Genomic DNA, 17,175 nt, shown 5'->3' with positions numbered 1-17,175 from the left:
GGCTGAAACAGAGGGCGAGAAACAGAGGGGCTGAAACAGAGGGCGAGAAACAGAGGGTCTGAAACAGAGGGTCTGAAACAGAGGGGCTGAAACAGAGGGCGAGAAACAGAGGGTCTGAAACAGAGGGTCTGAAAAAGAGGGCACGAAACAGAGGGCGCGAAACAGAGGGTCTGAAACAGAGGTGCTGAAACAGAGGGGCTGAAACAGAGGGTCTGAAACAGAGGGTCTGAAACAGAGGGGCTGAAACAGAGGGTCTGAAACAGAGGGTCTGAAAGAGAGGGGCTGAAACAGAGGGCGAGAAACAGAGGGTCTGAAACAGAGGGCGAGAAACAGAGGGGCCGAAACAGAGGGCGAGAAACAGAGGGGCCGACACAGAGGGCGAGAAACAGAGGGTCTGAAACAGAAGGGCTGAAACAGAGGGGCAGAAACAGAGAGTAGAAATAGAGGGTCTGAAACAGAGGGGCTGAAACAGAGTGCGAGAAACAGAGGGTCTGAAACAGAGGGCGAGAAACAGAGGGGCCGAAACAGAGGGCGAGAAACAGAGGGGCCGAAACAGAGGGCGAGAAACAGAGGGTCTGAAACAGAGGGTCTGAAACAGAGGGGCTGATACAGAGGGGCTGAAACAGAGGGCGCGAAACAGAGGGTCTGAAACAGAGGGCGCGAAAAAGAGGGCGAGAAACAGAGGGTCTGAAACAGAGGGTCTGAAACAGAGGGGTTGAAACAGAGGGTCTGAAACAGAGGGGCTGAAACAGAGGGCGAGAAACAGAGGGGCTGAAACAGAGGGCGAGAAACAGAGGGTCTGAAACAGAGGGTCTGAAACCGAGGGTCTGAAACAGAGGGCGAGAAACAGAGGGGCCGAAACAGACGGCGAGAAACATAGGGTCTGAAACAGAGGGTCTGAAACAGAGGGGCTGAAACAGAGGGCGCGAAACAGAGGGCGCGAAACATGGGGTCTGAAATAGAGGGTCTGAAACAGAGGGGCTGGAACAGAGGTGCTGAAACAGAGGGTCTGAAACAGAGGGGCTGAAACAGAGGGAGAGAAACAGAGGGGCTGAAACAGAGGGGCTGAAACAGAGGGCGAGAAACAGAGGGGCCGACACAGAGGGCGAGAAACAGCGGGTCTGAAACAGAGGGTCTGAAACAGAGGGCACGAAATAGAGGGCGAGAAACAGAGGGGCTGAAACAGAGGGCGCGAAACAGAGGGTCTGATACAGAGGGTCTGAAACAGAGGGCACGAAACAGAGGGTGCGAAACAGAGGGTCTGAAACAGAGGGGCTGAAACAGAGGACGAGAAACAGAGGGTCTGAAACAGAGGGTCTGAAACAGAGGGCGAGAATCAGAGGGTCTGAAACAGAGGGTCTGAAACAGAGGGTCTGAAACAGAGGGCGCGAAACTGAGGGGCCGAAACAGAGGGCGAGAAACAGAGGGGCCGAAACAGATGGCGAGAAACTGAGGGTCTGAAACAGAGGGTCTGAAACAGAGGGGCTGAAACAGAGGGGCTGAAACAGAGGGTCTGAAACAGTGTATTTGAAACAGAGGGCGAGAAACAGAGGGGCTGAAACAGAGGGCGAGAAACAGAGGGTCTGAATCAGAGGGGCTGAAACAGAGGGGGCGAAACAGAGCGCGCGAAACAGAGGGTCTGAAACAGAGGGGCCGAAACAGAGAGCGAGAAACAGAGGGTCTGAAACAGAGGGTCTGAAACAGAGGGTCTGAAACAGAGGGCGCGAAACAGAGGGCGAGAAACAGAGTGTCTGAAACAGAGGGTCTGAAACAGAGGGGCTGAAACAGAGGGTCTGAAACAGAGGGGCTGAAACAGAGGGCGAGAAACAGAGGGGCTGAAACAGAGGGCGAGAAACAGAGGGTCTGAAACAGAGGGTCTGAAAAAGAGGGCACGAAACAGAGGGCGCGAAACAGAGGGTCTGAAACAGAGGGGCTGAAACAGAGGACGAGAAACAGAGGGTCTGAAACAGAAGGTCTGAAACAGAGGGCGCGAAACAGAGGGCGCGAAACAGACGTCGAGAAACAGAGGGTCTGAAACAGAGGGGCTGAAACAGAGGGTCTGAAACAGAGGGTCTGATACAGAGGGGCTGTAACAGAGGGGAAGAAACAGTGGGGCTGAAACAGAGGGGCTGAAGCAGAGGGTCTGAAACAGAGGGTCTGAAAGAGAGGGGCTGAAACAGAGGGCGAGAAACAGAGGGTCTGAAACAGAGGGCGAGAAACAGAGGGGCCGAAACAGAGGGCGAGAAACAGAGGGGCCGACACAGAGGGCGAGAAACAGAGGGTCTGAAACAGAAGGGCTGAAACAGAGGGGCAGAAACAGAGAGTAGAAATAGAGGGTCTGAAACAGAGGGGCTGAAACAGAGTGCGAGAAACAGAGGGTCTGAAACAGAGGGCGAGAAACAGAGGGGCCGAAACAGAGGGCGAGAAACAGAGGGGCCGAAACAGAGGGCGAGAAACAGAGGGTCTGAAACAGAGGGTCTGAAACAGAGGGGCTGAAACAGAGGGGCTGAAACAGAGGGCGCGAAACAGAGGGTCTGAAACAGAGGGCGCGAAAAAGAGGGCGAGAAACAGAGGGTCTGAAACAGAGGGTCTGAAACAGAGGGGTTGAAACAGTGGGTCTGAAACAGAGGGGCTGAAACAGAGGGCGAGAAACCGAGGGGCTGAAACAGAGGGCGAGAAACAGAAGGTCTGAATCAGAGGGTCTGAAACCGAGGGTCTGAAACAGAGGGCGAGAAACAGAGAGGCCGAAACAGACGGCGAGAAACAGAGGGTCTGAAACAGAGGGTCTGAAACAGAGGGGCTGAAACAGAGGGCGCGAAACAGAGGGCGCGAAACATGGGGTCTGAAATAGAGGGTCTGAAACAGAGGGGCTGAAACAAAGGTGCTGAAATAGAGGGTCTGAAACAGAGGGGCTGAAACAGAGGGAGAGAAACAGAGGGGCTGAAACAGAGGGGCTGAAACAGTGGGTGAGAAACAGAGGGGCGGACACAGAGGGCGAGAAACAGCGGGTCTGAAACAGAGGGGCTGAAACAGAGGGGCTGAAAGAGAGGGTGAGAAACAGAGGGTCTGAAAAAGAGGGGCTGAAACAGAGGGCGAGAAAAAGAGAGTCTGAAACAGAGGGTCTGAAACAGAGGGCACGAAACAGAGGGCGAGAAACAGAGGGGCTGAAACAGAGGGCGCGAAACAGAGGGTCTGAAACAGAGGGTCTGAAACAGAGGGCATGAAACAGAGGGCGCGAAACAGAGGGTCTGAAACAGAGGGGCTGAAACAGAGGACGAGAAACAGAGGGTCTGAAACAGAGGGTCTGAAACAGAGGGCGAGAATAAGAGGGTCTGAAACAGAGGGTCTGAAACAGAGGGTCTGAAACAGAGGGTGCGAAACTGAGGGGCCGAAACAGAGGGCGAGAAACAGAGGGGCCGAAACAGATGGCGAGAAACTGAGGGTCTGAAACAGAGGGTCTGAAACAGAGGGGCTGAAACAGAGGGGCTGAAACAGAGGGTCTGAAACAGTGTATTTGAAACAGAGGGCGAGAAACAGAGGGGCTGAAACAGAGGGCGAGAAACAGAGGGTCTGAATCAGAGGGGCTGAAACAGAGGGGGCGAAACAGAGCGCGCGAAACAGAGGGTCTGAAACAGAGGGGCCGAAACAGAGAGCGAGAAACAGAGGGTCTGAAACAGAGGGTCTGAAACAGAGGGTCTGAAACAGAGGGCGCGAAACAGAGGGCGAGAAACAGAGGGTCTGGAACAGAGGGTCTGAAACAGAGGGGCTGAAACAGAGGGTCTGAAACAGAGGGGCTGAAACAGAGGGCGAGAAACAGAGGGGCTGAAACAGAGGGCGAGAAACAGAGGGTCTGAAACAGAGTGTCTGAAAAAGAGGGCACGAAACAGAGGGCGCGAAACAGAGGGTCTGAAACAGAGGGGCTGAAACAGAGGACGAGAAACAGAGGGTCTGAAACAGAAGGTCTGAAACAGAGGGCGCGAAACAGAGGGCGCGAAACAGACGTCGAGAAACAGAGGGTCTGAAACAGAGGGGCTGAAACAGAGGGTCTGAAACAGAGGGTCTGATACAGAGGGGCTGTAACAGAGGGGAAGAAACAGAGGGGCTGAAACAGAGGGGCTGAAGCAGAGGGTCAGAAACAGATGGTCTGAAAGAGAGGGGCTGAAACAGAGGGCGAGAAACAGAGGGTCTGAAACAGAGGGCGAGAAACAGAGGGGCCGAAACAGAGGGCGAGAAACAGAGGGGCCGACACAGAGGGCGAGAAACAGAGGGTCTGAAACAGAAGGGCTGAAACAGAGGGGCAGAAACAGAGAGTAGAAATAGAGGGTCTGAAACAGAGGGGCTGAAACAGAGTGCGAGAAACAGAGGGTCTGAAACAGAGGGCGAGAAACAGAGGGGCCGAAACAGAGGGCGAGAAACAGAGGGGCCGAAACAGAGGGCGAGAAACAGAGGGTCTGAAACAGAGGGTCTGAAACAGAGGGGCTGAAACAGAGGGGCTGAAACAGAGGGCGCGAAACAGAGGGTCTGAAACAGAGGGCGCGAAAAAGAGGGCGAGAAACAGAGGGTCTGAAACAGAGGGTCTGAAACAGAGGGGTTGAAACAGAGGGTCTGAAACAGAGGGGCTGAAACAGAGGGCGAGAAACAGAGGGGCTGAAACAGAGGGCGAGAAACAGAAGGTCTGAAACAGAGGGTCTGAAACCGAGGGTCTGAAACAGAGGGCGAGAAACAGAGAGGCCGAAACAGACGGCGAGAAACAGAGGGTCTGAAACAGAGGGTCTGAAACAGAGGGGCTGAAACAGAGGGCGCGAAACAGAGGGCGCGAAACATGGGGTCTGAAATAGAGGGTCTGAAACAGAGGGGCTGAAACAAAGGTGCTGAAACAGAGGGTCTGAAACAGAGGGGCTGAAACAGAGGGAGAGAAACAGAGGGGCTGAAACAGAGGGGTTGAAACAGTGGGCGAGAAACAGAGGGGCCGACACAGAGGGCGAGAAACAGCGGGTCTGAAACAGAGGGGCTGAAACAGAGGGGCTGAAAGAGAGGGTGAGAAACAGAGGGTCTGAAAAAGAGGGGCTGAAACAGAGGGCGAGAAAAAGAGAGTCTGAAACAGAGGGCGAGAAACAGAGGTGCCGAAACAGAGGGCGAGAAACAGAGGGGCCGAAACAGAGGGCGAGAAACAGAGGGGCTGAAACAGAGGGGCTGAAAGAGAGGGTCTGAAACAGAGGGGCTGAAACAGAGGGCGTGAAACAGAGGGGCCGAAACAGAGGGCGAGAAACAGAGGGGCTGAAACAGAGGGCGAGAAACAGAGGGTCTGAAACAGATGGTCTGAAACAGAGGGGCTGAAACAGAGGGGGCGAAACAGAGGGCGCGAAACAGAGAGCGAGAAACAGAGTGTCTGAAACAGAGGGGCTGAAACAGAGGGGCTGAAACAGAGGGTCTGAAACAGAGGGGCTGAAACAGAGGGCGAGAAACAGAGGGGCTGAAACAGAGGGGCTGAAACAGAGGGGCTGAAACAGAGGGTCTGAAACAGAGGGCGTGAAACAGAGGGCGAGAAACAGAGGGTCTGAAACAGAGGGTCTGAAACAGAGGGGCTGAAACAGAGGGTCTGAAACAGAGGGGCTGAAACAGAGGGCGAGAAACAGAGGGGCTGAAACAGAGAGCGAGAAACAGAGGGTCTGAAACAGAGGGTCTGAAACAGAGGGCACGAAACAGAGGGCGCGAAACAGAGGGTCTGAAACAGAGGGGCTGAAACAGAGGACGAGAAACAGAGGGTCTGATACAGAGGGTCTGAAACAGAGGGCGAGAAACAGAGGGTCTGAAACAGAGGGTCTGAAACAGAGGGTCTGAAACAGAGGGCGCGAAACTGAGGGGCCGAAACAGAGGGCGAGAAACAGAGGGGCCGAAACAGATGGCGAGAAACTGAGGGTCTGAAACAGAGGGTCTGAAACAGAGGGGCTGAAACAGAGGGGCTGAAACAGAGGGTCTGAAACAGAGGGGCTGAAACAGAGGGTCTGAAACAGAGGGCGCGAAACAGAGGGCGAGAAACAGAGGACGAGAAACAGAGGGGCTGAAACAGAGGGCGCGAAACAGAGGGCGAGAAACAGAGGGTCTGAAACAGAGGGTCTGAAACAGAGAGGCTGAAACAGAGGGTCTGAAACAGAGGGGCTGAAACAGAGGGCGAGAAACAGAGGGGCTGAAACAGAGGGTGAGAAACAGAGGGTCTGAAACAGAGGGTCTGAAACAGAGGGCACGAAACAGAGGGCGCGAAACAGAGGGTCTGAAACAGAGGGGCTGAAACAGAGGACGAGAAACAGAGGGTCTGAAACAGAGGGTCTGAAACAGAGGGCCAGAATCAGAGGGTCTGAAACAGAGGGTCTGAAACAGAGGGTCTGAAACAGAGGGCGCGAAACTGAGGGGGCGAAACAGAGGGCGAGAAACAGAGGGGCTGAAACAGAGGGCGAGAAACAGAGGGGCTGAAACAGAGGGCGAGAAACAGAGGGTCTGAAACAGAGGGTCTGAAAAAGAGGGCACGAAACAGAGGGCGCGAAACAGAGGGTCTGAAACAGAGGGGCTGAAACAGAGGACGAGAAACAGAGGGTCTGAAACAGAGGGTCTGAAACAGAGGGCGCGAAACAGAGGGCGCGAAACAGAGGTCGAGAAACAGAGGGACTGAAACAGTGGGCGAGAAACAGAGGGGCTGAAACAGAGGGTCTGGAACAGAGGGGCTGTAACAGAGGGCGAGAAACAGAGGGGCTGAAACAGAGGGGCTGAAGCAGAGGGTCTGAAACAGAGGGTCTGAAAGAGAGGGGCTGAAACAGAGGGCGAGAAACAGAGGGTCTGAAACAGAGGGCGAGAAACAGAGGGGCCGAAACAGAGGGCGAGAAACAGAGGGGCCGACACAGAGGGCGAGAAACAGAGGGTCTGAAACAGAAGGGCTGAAACAGAGGGGCTGAAACAGAGGGGCTGAAACAGAGTGCGAGAAACAGAGGGTCTGAAACAGAGGGCGAGAAACAGAGGGGCCGAAACAGAGGGCGAGAAACAGAGGGGCCGAAACAGAGGGCGAGAAACAGAGGGTCTGAAACAGAGGGTCTGAAACAGAGGGGCTGAAACAGAGGGGGTGAAACAGAGGGCGCGAATCAGAGGGCGCAATAGAGAGGGCGAGAAACAGAGGGCGATAAACAGAGGGGCTGAAACAGAGGGGCTGAAACAGAGGGGCTGAAACAGAGGGCGGGAAACAGAGGGTCTGAAACAGAGGGCGCGAAAAAGAGGGCGAGAAACAGAGGGTCTGAAACAGAGGGTCTGAAACAGAGGGGTTGAAACAGAGGGTCTGAAACAGAGGGGCTGAAACAGAGGGCGAGAAACAGAGGGTCTGAAACAGAGGGTCTGAAAAAGAGGGCACGAAACAGAGGGCGCGAAACAGAGGGTCTGAAACAGAGGGGCTGAAACAGAGGGCGTGAAACAGAGGGTCTGAAACTGAGGGTCTGAAACAGAGGGCGCGAAACAGAGGGCGCGAAACAGAGGTCGAGAAACAGAGGGTCTGAAACAGCGGGGCTGAAACAGAGGGCGCGAAACAGAGGGCGCGAAACAGAGAGCGAGAAACAGAGGCTCTGAAACAGAGGGGCTGAAACAGAGGGGCTGAAACAGAGGGTCTGAAACAGAGGGGCTGAAACAGAGGGCGAGAAACAGTCGGGCTGAAACAGAGGGCGAGAAACAGAGGGTCTGAAACAGCGGGGCTGAAACAGAGGGCGCGAAACAGAGGGCGCGAAACAGAGAGCGAGAAATAGAGGGTCTGAAACAGAGGGGCTGAAACAGAGGGGCTGAAACAGAGGGTCTGAAACAGAGGGGCTGAAACAGAGGGCGAGAAACAGAGGGGCTGAAACAGAGGGGATGTAACAGAGGGGCTGAAACAGAGGGCGCGAAAAAGAGGGCGAGAAACAGAGGGTCTGAAACAGAGGGTCTGAAACAGAGGGGTTGAAACAGAGGGTCTGAAACAGAGGGGCTGAAACAGAGGGCGAGAAACAGAGGGTCTGAAACAGAGGGTCTGAAAAAGAGGGCACGAAACAGAGGGCGCGAAACAGAGGGTCTGAAACTGAGGGGCTGAAACAGAGGACGAGAAACAGAGGGTCTGAAACAGAGGGTCTGAAACAGAGGGCGCGAAACAGAGGGCGCGAAACAGAGGTCGAGAAACAGAGGGTCTGAAACAGAGGGGCTGAAACAGAGGGTCTGAAACAGAGGGTCTGAAACAGAGGGGCTGAAACAGAGGGCGAGAAACAGAGGGGCTGAAACAGAGGGGCTGAAGCAGAGGGTCTGAAACAGAGGGTCTGAAAGAGAGGGGCTGAAACAGAGGGCGAGAAACAGAGGGTCTGAAACAGAGGGCGAGAAACAGAGGGGCCGAAACAGAGGGCGAGAAACAGAGGGGCTGAAACAGAGGGTCTGAAACAGAGGGCGCGAAGCAGAGGGCGAGAAACAGAGGACGAGAAACTGAGGGGCTGAAACAGAGGGCGCGAAACAGAGGGCGAGAAACAGAGGGTCTGAAACAGAGGGTCTGAAACAGAGAGGCTGAAACAGAGGGTCTGAAACAGAGGGGCTGAAACAGAGGGCGAGAAACAGAGGGGCTGAAACAGAGGGCGAGAAACAGAGGGTCTGAAACAGAGGGTCTGAAACAGAGGGCACGAAACAGTGGGCGCGAAACAGAGGGTCTGAAACAGAGGGGCTGAATCAGAGGACGAGAAACAGAGGGTCTGAAACAGAGGGTCTGAAACAGAGGGCGAGAATCAGAGGGTCTGAAACAGAGGGTCTGAAACAGAGGGTCTGAAACAGAGGGCGCGAAACTGAGGGGCCGAAACAGAGGGCGAGAAACAGAGGGGCCGAAACAGATGGCGAGAAACTGAGGGTCTGAAACAGAGGGTCTGAAACAGAGGGGCTGAAACAGAGGGGCTGAAACAGAGGGTCTGAAACAGAGGGGCTGAAACAGAGGGCGAGAAACAGAGGGTCTGAAACAGAGGGTCTGAAAAAGAGGGCACGAAACAGAGGGCGCGAAATAGAGGGTCTGAAACTGAGGGGCTGAAACAGAGGACGAGAAACAGAGGGTCTGAAACAGAGGGTCTGAAACAGAGGGCGCGAAACAGAGGGCGCAAAACAGAGGTCGAGAAACAGAGGGTCTGAAACAGAGGGGCTGAAACAGAGGGTCTGAAACAGAGGGTCTGAAACAGAGGGGCTGAAACAGAGGGCGAGAAACAGAGAGGCTGAAACAGAGGGGCTGAAGCAGAGGGTCTGAAACAGAGGGTCTGAAAGAGAGGGGCTGAAACAGAGGGCGAGAAACAGAGGGTCTGAAACAGAGGGCGAGAAACAGAGGGGCCGAAACAGAGGGCGAGAAACAGAGGGGCTGAAACAGAGGGTCTGAAACAGAGGGCGCGAAGCAGAGGGCGAGAAACAGAGGACGAGAAACTGAGGGGCTGAAACAGAGGGCGCGAAACAGAGGGCGAGAAACAGAGGGTCTGAAACAGAGGGTCTGAAACAGAGAGGCTGAAACAGAGGGTCTGAAACAGAGGGGCTGAAACAGAGGGCGAGAAACAGAGGGGCTGAAACAGAGGGCGAGAAACAGAGGGTCTGAAACAGAGGGTCTGAAACAGAGGGCACGAAACAGAGGGCGCGAAACAGAGGGTCTGAAACAGAGGGGCTGAATCAGAGGACGGGAAACAGAGGGTCTGAAACAGAGGGTCTGAAACAGAGGGCGAGAATCAGAGGGTCTGAAACAGAAGGTCTGAAACAGAGGGTCTGAAACAGAGGGTCTGAAACTGAGGGGCCGAAACAGAGGGCGAGAAACAGAGGGGCCGAAACAGATGGCGAGAAACTGAGGGTCTGAAACAGAGGGTCTGAAACAGAGGGGCTGAAACAGAGGGGCTGAAACAGAGGGTCTGAAACAGAGGGGCTGAAACAGAGGGCGAGAAACAGAGGGGCTGAAACAGAGGGCGAGAAACAGAGGGTCTGAATCAGAGGGGCTGAAACAGAGGGGGCGAAACAGAGCGCGCGAAACAGAGGGTCTGAAACAGAGGGGCCGAAACAGAGAGCGAGAAACAGAGGGTCTGAAACAGAGGGTCTGAAACAGAAGGTCTGAAACAGAGGGCGCGAAACAGAGGGCGAGAAACAGAGGGTCTGAAACAGAGGGTCTGAAACAGAGGGTCTGAAACAGAGGGTCTGAAACAGAGGGGCTGAAACAGAGGGCGAGAAACAGAGGGGCTGAAACAGAGGGCGAGAAACAGAGGGTCTGAAACAGAGGGTCTGAAAAAGAGGGCACGAAACAGAGGGCGCGAAACAGAGGGTCTGAAACAGAGGGGCTGAAACAGAGGACGAGAAACAGAGGGTCTGAAACAGAGGGTCTGAAACAGAGGGCGCGAAACAGAGGGCGCGAAAGAGAGTTCGAGAAACAGAGGGTCTGAAACAGAGGGGCTGAAACAGAGGGTCTGAAACAGAGGGTCTGAAACAGAGGGGCTGTAACAGAGGGCGAGAAACAGAGGGGCTGAAACAGAGGGGCTGAAGCAGAGGGTCTGAAACAGAGCGTCTGAAAGAGAGGGGCTGAAACAGAGGGCGAGAAACAGAGGGTCTGAAACAGAGGGCGAGAAACAGAGGGGCCGAAACAGAGGGCGAGAAACAGAGGGGCCGACACAGAGGGCGAGAAACAGAGGGTCTGAAACAGAGGGCGCGAAACAGAGGGCGCGAAACAGAGGTCGAGAACAGAGGGTCTGAAACAGAGGGGCTGAAACAGAGGGTCTGAAACAGAGGGTCTGAAACAGAGGGGCTGAAACAGAGGGCGAGAAACAGAGGGGCTGAAACAGAGGGGCTGAAGCAGAGGGTCTGAAACAGAGGGTCTGAAAGAGAGGGGCTGAAACAGAGGGCGAGAAACAGAGGGTCTGAAACAGAGGGCGAGAAACAGAGGGGCCGAAACAGAGGGCGAGAAACAGAGGGGCTGAAACAGAGGGTCTGAAACAGAGGGCGCGAAGCAGAGGGCGAGAAACAGAGGACGAGAAACTGATGGGCTGAAACAGAGGGCGCGAAACAGAGGGCGAGAAACAGAGGGTCTGAAACAGAGGGTCTGAAACAGAGAGGCTGAAACAGAGGGTCTGAAACAGAGGGGCTGAAACAGAGGGCGAGAAACAGAGGGGCTGAAACAGAGGGCGAGCAACAGAGGGTCTGAAACAGAGGGTCTGAAACAGAGGGCACGAAACAGAGGGCGCGAAACAGAGGGTCTGAAACAGAGGGGCTGAAACAGAGGACGAGAAACAGAGGGTCTGAAACAGAGGGTCTGAAACAGAGGGCGAGAATCAGAGGGTCTGAAACAGAGGGTCTGAAACAGAGGGTCTGAAACAGAGAGCGCGAAACTGAGGGGCCGAAACAGAGGGCGAGAAACAGAGGGGCCGAAACAGATGGCGAGATACTGAGGGTCTGAAACAGAGGGTCTGAAACAGAGGGGCTGAAACAGAGGGGCTGAAACAGAGGGTCTGAAACAGAGGGGCTGAAACAGAGGGCGAGAAACAGAGGGGCTGAAACAGAGGGGCTGAAGCAGAGGGTCTGAAACAGAGGGTCTGAAAGAGAGGGGCTGAAACAGAGGGCGAGAAACAGAGGGTCTGAAACAGAGGGCGAGAAACAGAGGGGCCGAAACAGAGGACGAGAAACAGAGGGGCTGAAACAGAGGGTCTGAAACAGAGGGCGCGAAGCAGAGGGCGAGAAACAGAGGACGAGAAACTGAGGGGCTGAAACAGAGGGCGCGAAACAGAGGGCGAGAAACAGAGGGCCTGAAACAGAGGGTCTGAAACAGAGAGGCTGAAACAGAGGGTCTGAAACAGAGGGGCTGAAACAGAGGGCGAGAAACAGAGGGTCTGAAACAGAGGGCGAGAAACAGAGGGTCTGAAACAGAGGGTCTGAAACAGAGGGCACGAAACAGAGGGCGCGAAACAGAGGGTCTGAAACAGAGGGGCTGAAACAGAGGACGAGAAACAGAGGGTCTGAAACAGAGGGTCTGAAACAGAGGGTCTGAAACAGAGGGCGCGAAACAGAGGGCGAGAAACAGAGGGTCTGAAACAGAGGGTCTGAAACAGAGGGTCTGAAACAGAGGGTCTGAAACAGAGTGGCTGAAACAGAGGGCGAGAAACAGAGGGGCTGAAACAGAGGGCGACAAACAGAGGGTCTGAAACAGAGGGGCTGAAACAGAGGGTCTGAAACAGAGGGGCTGAAACAGAGGGCGAGAAACAGAGGGGCTGAAACAGAGGGCGAGAAACAGAGGGTCTGAATCAGAGGGGCTGAAACAGAGGGGGCGAAACAGAGCGCGCGAAACAGAGGGTCTGAAACAGAGGGGCCGAAACAGAGAGCGAGAAACAGAGGGTCTGAAACAGAGGGGCTGAAACAGAGGGTCTGAAACAGAGGGGCTGAAACAGAGGGCGAGAAACAGAGGGGCTGAAACAGAGGGTGAGAAACAGAGGGTCTGAAACAGAGGGTCTGAAACAGTGGGCACGAAACAGAGGGTGCGAAACAGAGGGTCTGAAACAGAGGGGCTGAAACAGAGGACGAGAAACAGAGGGTCTGAAACAGAGGGTCTGAAACAGAGGGCCAGAATCAGAGGGTCTGAAACAGAGGGTCTGAAACAGAGGGTCTGAAACAGAGGGCGCGAAACTGAGGGTCCGAAACAGTGGGCGAGAAACAGAGGGGCCGAAACAGATGGCGAGAAACTGAGAGTCTGAAACAGAGGGTCTGAAACAGAGGGGCTGAAACAGAGGGGCTGAAACAGAGGGTCTGAAACAGAGGGGCTGAAACAGAGGGCGAGAAACAGAGGGGCTGAAACAGAGGGCGAGAAACATAGGGTCTGAATCAGAGTGGCTGAAACAGAGGGGGCGAAAAAGAGAGCGAGAAACAGAGGGTCTGAAACAGAGGGTCTGAAACAGAGGGTCTGAAACAGAGGGCGCGAAACAGAGGGCGAGAAACAGAGGGTCTGAAACAGAGGGTCTGAAACAGAGGGTCTGAAACAGAGGGTCTGAAACAGAGTGGCTGAAACAGAGGGCGAGAAACAGAGGGGCTGAAACAGAGGGCGACAAACAGAGGGTCTGAAACAGAGGGTCTGAAACAGAGGGCGCGAAACAGAGGGCGCGAAACAGAGGTCGAGAAACAGAGGGTCTGAAACAGAGGGGCTGAAACAGAGGGTCTGAAACAGAGGGTCTGAAACAGAGGGGCTGTAAATGAGGGCGAGAAACAGAGGGGCTGAAACAGAGGGGCTGAAGCAGAGGGTCTTTAACAGAGGGTCTGAAAGAGACGGGCTGAAACAGAGGGCGAGAAACAGAGGGTCTGAAACAGAGGGCGAGAAACAGAGGGGCGGAAACAGAGGGCGAGAAACAGAGGGTCTGAAACAGAAGGGCTGAAACAGAGGGGCTGAAACAGAGAGTAGAAATAGAGGGTCTGAAACAGAGGGGCTGAAACAGAGTGCGAGAAACAGAGGGTCTGAAACAGAGGGCGAGCAACAGAGGGGCCGAAACAGAGGGCGAGAAACAGAGGGGCCGAAACAGAGGGCGAGAAACAGAGGGTCTGAAACAGAGGGTCTGAAACAGAGGGGCTGAAACAGAGGGGGCGAAACAGAGGGCGCGAATCAGAGGGCGCAATAGAGAGGGCGAGAAACAGAGGGCGAGAAACAGAGGGGCTGAAACAGAGGGGCTGAAACAGAGGGGCTGAAACAGAGGGCGCGAAACAGAGGGTCTGAAACAGAGGGCGCGAAAAAGAGGGCGAGAAACAGAGGGTCTGAAACAGAGGGTCTGAAACAGAGGGGTTGAAACAGAGGGTCTGAAACAGAGGGGCTGAAACAGAGGGCGAGAAACAGAGGGTCTGAAACAGAGGGTCTGAAAAAGAGGGCACGAAACAGAGGGCGCGAAACAGAGGGTCTGAAACAGAGGGGCTGAAACAGAGGACGAGAAACAGAGGGTCTGAAACAGAGGGTCTGAAACAGAGGGCGCGAAACAGAGGGCGCGAAACAGAGGTCGAGAAACAGAGGGTCTGAAACAGAGGGGCTGAAACAGAGGGTCTGAAACAGAGGGTCTGAAACAGAGGGGCTGTAAATGAGGGCGAGAAACAGAGGGGCTGAAACAGAGGGGCTGAAGCAGAGGGTCTGAAACAGAGGGTCTGAAAGAGAGGGGCTGAAACAGAGGGCGAGAAACAGAGGGTCTGAAACAGAGGGCGAGAAACAGAGGGGCCGACACAGTGGGCGAGAAACAGAGGGTCTGAAACAGAAGGGCTGAAACAGAGGGGCTGAAACAGAGAGTAGAAATAGAGGGTCTGAAACAGAGGGGCTGAAACAGAGTGCGAGAAACAGAGGGTCTGAAACAGAGGGCGAGAAACAGAGGGGCCGAAACAGAGGGCGAGAAACAGAGGGGCCGAAACAGAGGGCGAGAAACAGAGGGTCTGAAACAGAGGGTCTGAAACAGAGGGGCTGAAACAGAGGGGGCGAAACAGAGGGCGCGAATCAGAGGGCGCAATAGAGAGGGCGAGAAACAGAGGGCGAGAAACAGAGGGGCTGAAACAGAGGGGCTGAAACAGAGGGGCTGAAACAGAGGGCGCGAAAAAGAGGGCGAGAAACAGAGGGTCTGAAACAGAGGGTCTGAAACAGAGGGGTTGAAACAGAGGGTCTGAAACAGAGGGGCTGAAACAGAGGGCGAGAAACAGAGGGTCTGAAACAGAGGGTCTGAAAAAGAGGGCACGAAACAGAGGGCGCGAAACAGAGGGTCTGAAACAGAGGGGCTGAAACAGAGGGCGTGAAACAGAGGGTCTGAAACTGAGGGTCTGAAACAGAGGGCGCGAAACAGAGGCCGCGAAACAGAGGTCGAGAAACAGTCGGCCTGAAACGGAGGGCGAGAAACAGAGGGTCTGAAACAGCGGGGCTGAAACAGAGGGCGCGAAACAGAGGGCGCGAAAAAGAGAGCGAGAAACAGAGGGTCTGAAACAGAGGGGCTGAAACAGAGGGGCTGAAACAGAGGGTCTGAAACAGAGGGGCTGAAACAGAGGGCGAGAAACAGTCGGGCTGAAACAGAGGGCGAGAAACAGAGGGTCTGAAACAGCGGGGCTGAAACAGAGGGCGCGAAACAGAGGGCGCGAAACAGAGAGCGAGAAATAGAGGGTCTGAAACAGAGGGGCTGAAACAGAGGGGCTGAAACAGAGGGTCTGAAACAGAGGGGCTGAAACAGAGGGCGAGAAACAGAGGGGCTGAAACAGAGGGGATGTAACAGAGGGGCTGAAACAGAGGGCGCGAAAAAGAGGGCGAGAAACAGAGGGTCTGAAACAGAGGGTCTGAAACAGAGGGGTTGAAACAGAGGGTCTGAAACAGAGGGGCTGAAACAGAGGGCGAGAAACAGAGGGTCTGAAACAGAGGGTCTGAAAAAGAGGGCACGAAACAGAGGGCGCGAAACAGAGGGTCTGAAACTGAGGGGCTGAAACAGAGGACGAGAAACAGAGGGTCTGAAACAGAGGGTCTGAAACAGAGGGCGCGAAACAGAGGGCGCGAAACAGAGGTCGAGAAACAGAGGGTCTGAAACAGAGGGGCTGAAACAGAGGGTCTGAAACAGAGGGTCTGAAACAGAGGGGCTGAAACAGAGGGCGAGAAACAGAGGGGCTGAAACAGAGGGGCTGAAGCAGAGGGTCTGAAACAGAGGGTCTGAAAGAGAGGGGCTGAAACAGAGGGCGAGAAACAGAGGGTCAGAAACAGAGGGCGAGAGACAGAGGGGCCGAAACAGAGGGCGAGAAACAGAGGGGCTGAAACAGAAGGTCTGAAACAGAGGGCGCGAAGCAGAGGGCGAGAAACAGAGGACGAGAAACTGAGGGGCTGAAACAGAGGGCGCGAAACAGAGGGCGAGAAACAGAGGGTCTGAAACAGAGGGGCTGAAACAGAGGGTCTGAAACAGAGGGTCTGAAACGGAGGGTCTGAAACAGAGGGCGCGAAACAGAGGGCGAGAAACAGAGGGTCTGAAACAGAGGGTCTGAAACAGAGGGTCTGAAACAGAGGGTCTGAAACAGAGTGGCTGAAACAGAGGGCGAGAAACAGAGGGGCTGAAACAGAGGGCGACAAACAGAGGGTCTGAAACAGAGGGTCTGAAACAGAGGGCGCGAAACAGAGGGCGCGAAACAGAGGTCGAGAAACAGAGGGTCTGAAACAGAGGGGCTGAAACAGAGGGTCTGAAACAGAGGGTCTGAAACAGAGGGGCTGTAAATGAGGGCGAGAAACAGAGGGGCTGAAACAGAGGGGCTGAAGCAGAGGGTCTTTAACAGAGGGTCTGAAAGAGAGGGGCTGAAACAGAGGGCGAGAAACAGAGGGTCTGAAACAGAGGGCGAGAAACAGAGGGGCGGAAACAGAGGGCGAGAAACAGAGGGTCTGAAACAGAAGGGCTGAAACAGAGGGGCTGAAACAGAGAGTAGAAATAGAGGGTCTGAAACAGAGGGGCTGAAACAGAGTGCGAGAAACAGAGGGTCTGAAACAGAGGGCGAGCAACAGAGGGGCCGAAACAGAGGGCGAGAAACAGAGGGGCCGAAACAGAGGGCGAGAAACAGAGGGTCTGAAACAGAGGGTCTGAAACAGAGGGGCTGAAACAGAGGGGGCGAAACAGAGGGCGCGAATCAGAGGGCGCAATAGAGAGGGCGAGAAACAGAGTGCGAGAAACAGAGGGGCTGAAACAGAGGGGCTGAAACAGAGGGGCTGAAACAGAGGGCGCGAAACAGTGGGTCTGAAACAGAGGGCGCGAAAAAGAGGGCGAGAAACAGAGGGTCTGAAACAGAGGGTCTGAAACAGAGGGGTTGAAACAGAGGGTCTGAAACAGAGGGGCTGAAACAGAGGGCGAGAAACAGAGGGTCTGAAACAGAGGGTCTGAAAAAGAGGGCACGAAACAGAGGGCGCGAAACAGAGGGTCTGAAACAGAGGGGCTGAAACAGAGGACGAGAAACAGAGGGTCTGAAACAGAGGGTCTGAAACAGAGGGCGCGAAACAGAGGGCGCGAAACAGAGGTCGAGAAACAGAGGGTCTGAAACAGAGGGGCTGAAACAGAGGGTCTGAAACAGAGGGTCTGAAACAGAGGGGCTGTAAATGAGGGCGAGAAACAGAGGGGCTGAAACAGAGGGGCTGAAGCAGAGGGTCTGAAACAGAGGGTCTGAAAGAGAGGGGCT

This window comes from Chiloscyllium punctatum, chromosome 48 (genome assembly GCF_047496795.1).
Source record: "Chiloscyllium punctatum isolate Juve2018m chromosome 48, sChiPun1.3, whole genome shotgun sequence".
NCBI lineage: Eukaryota > Metazoa > Chordata > Chondrichthyes > Orectolobiformes > Hemiscylliidae > Chiloscyllium > Chiloscyllium punctatum.
This window is presented reverse-complemented; position numbering follows the sequence as displayed.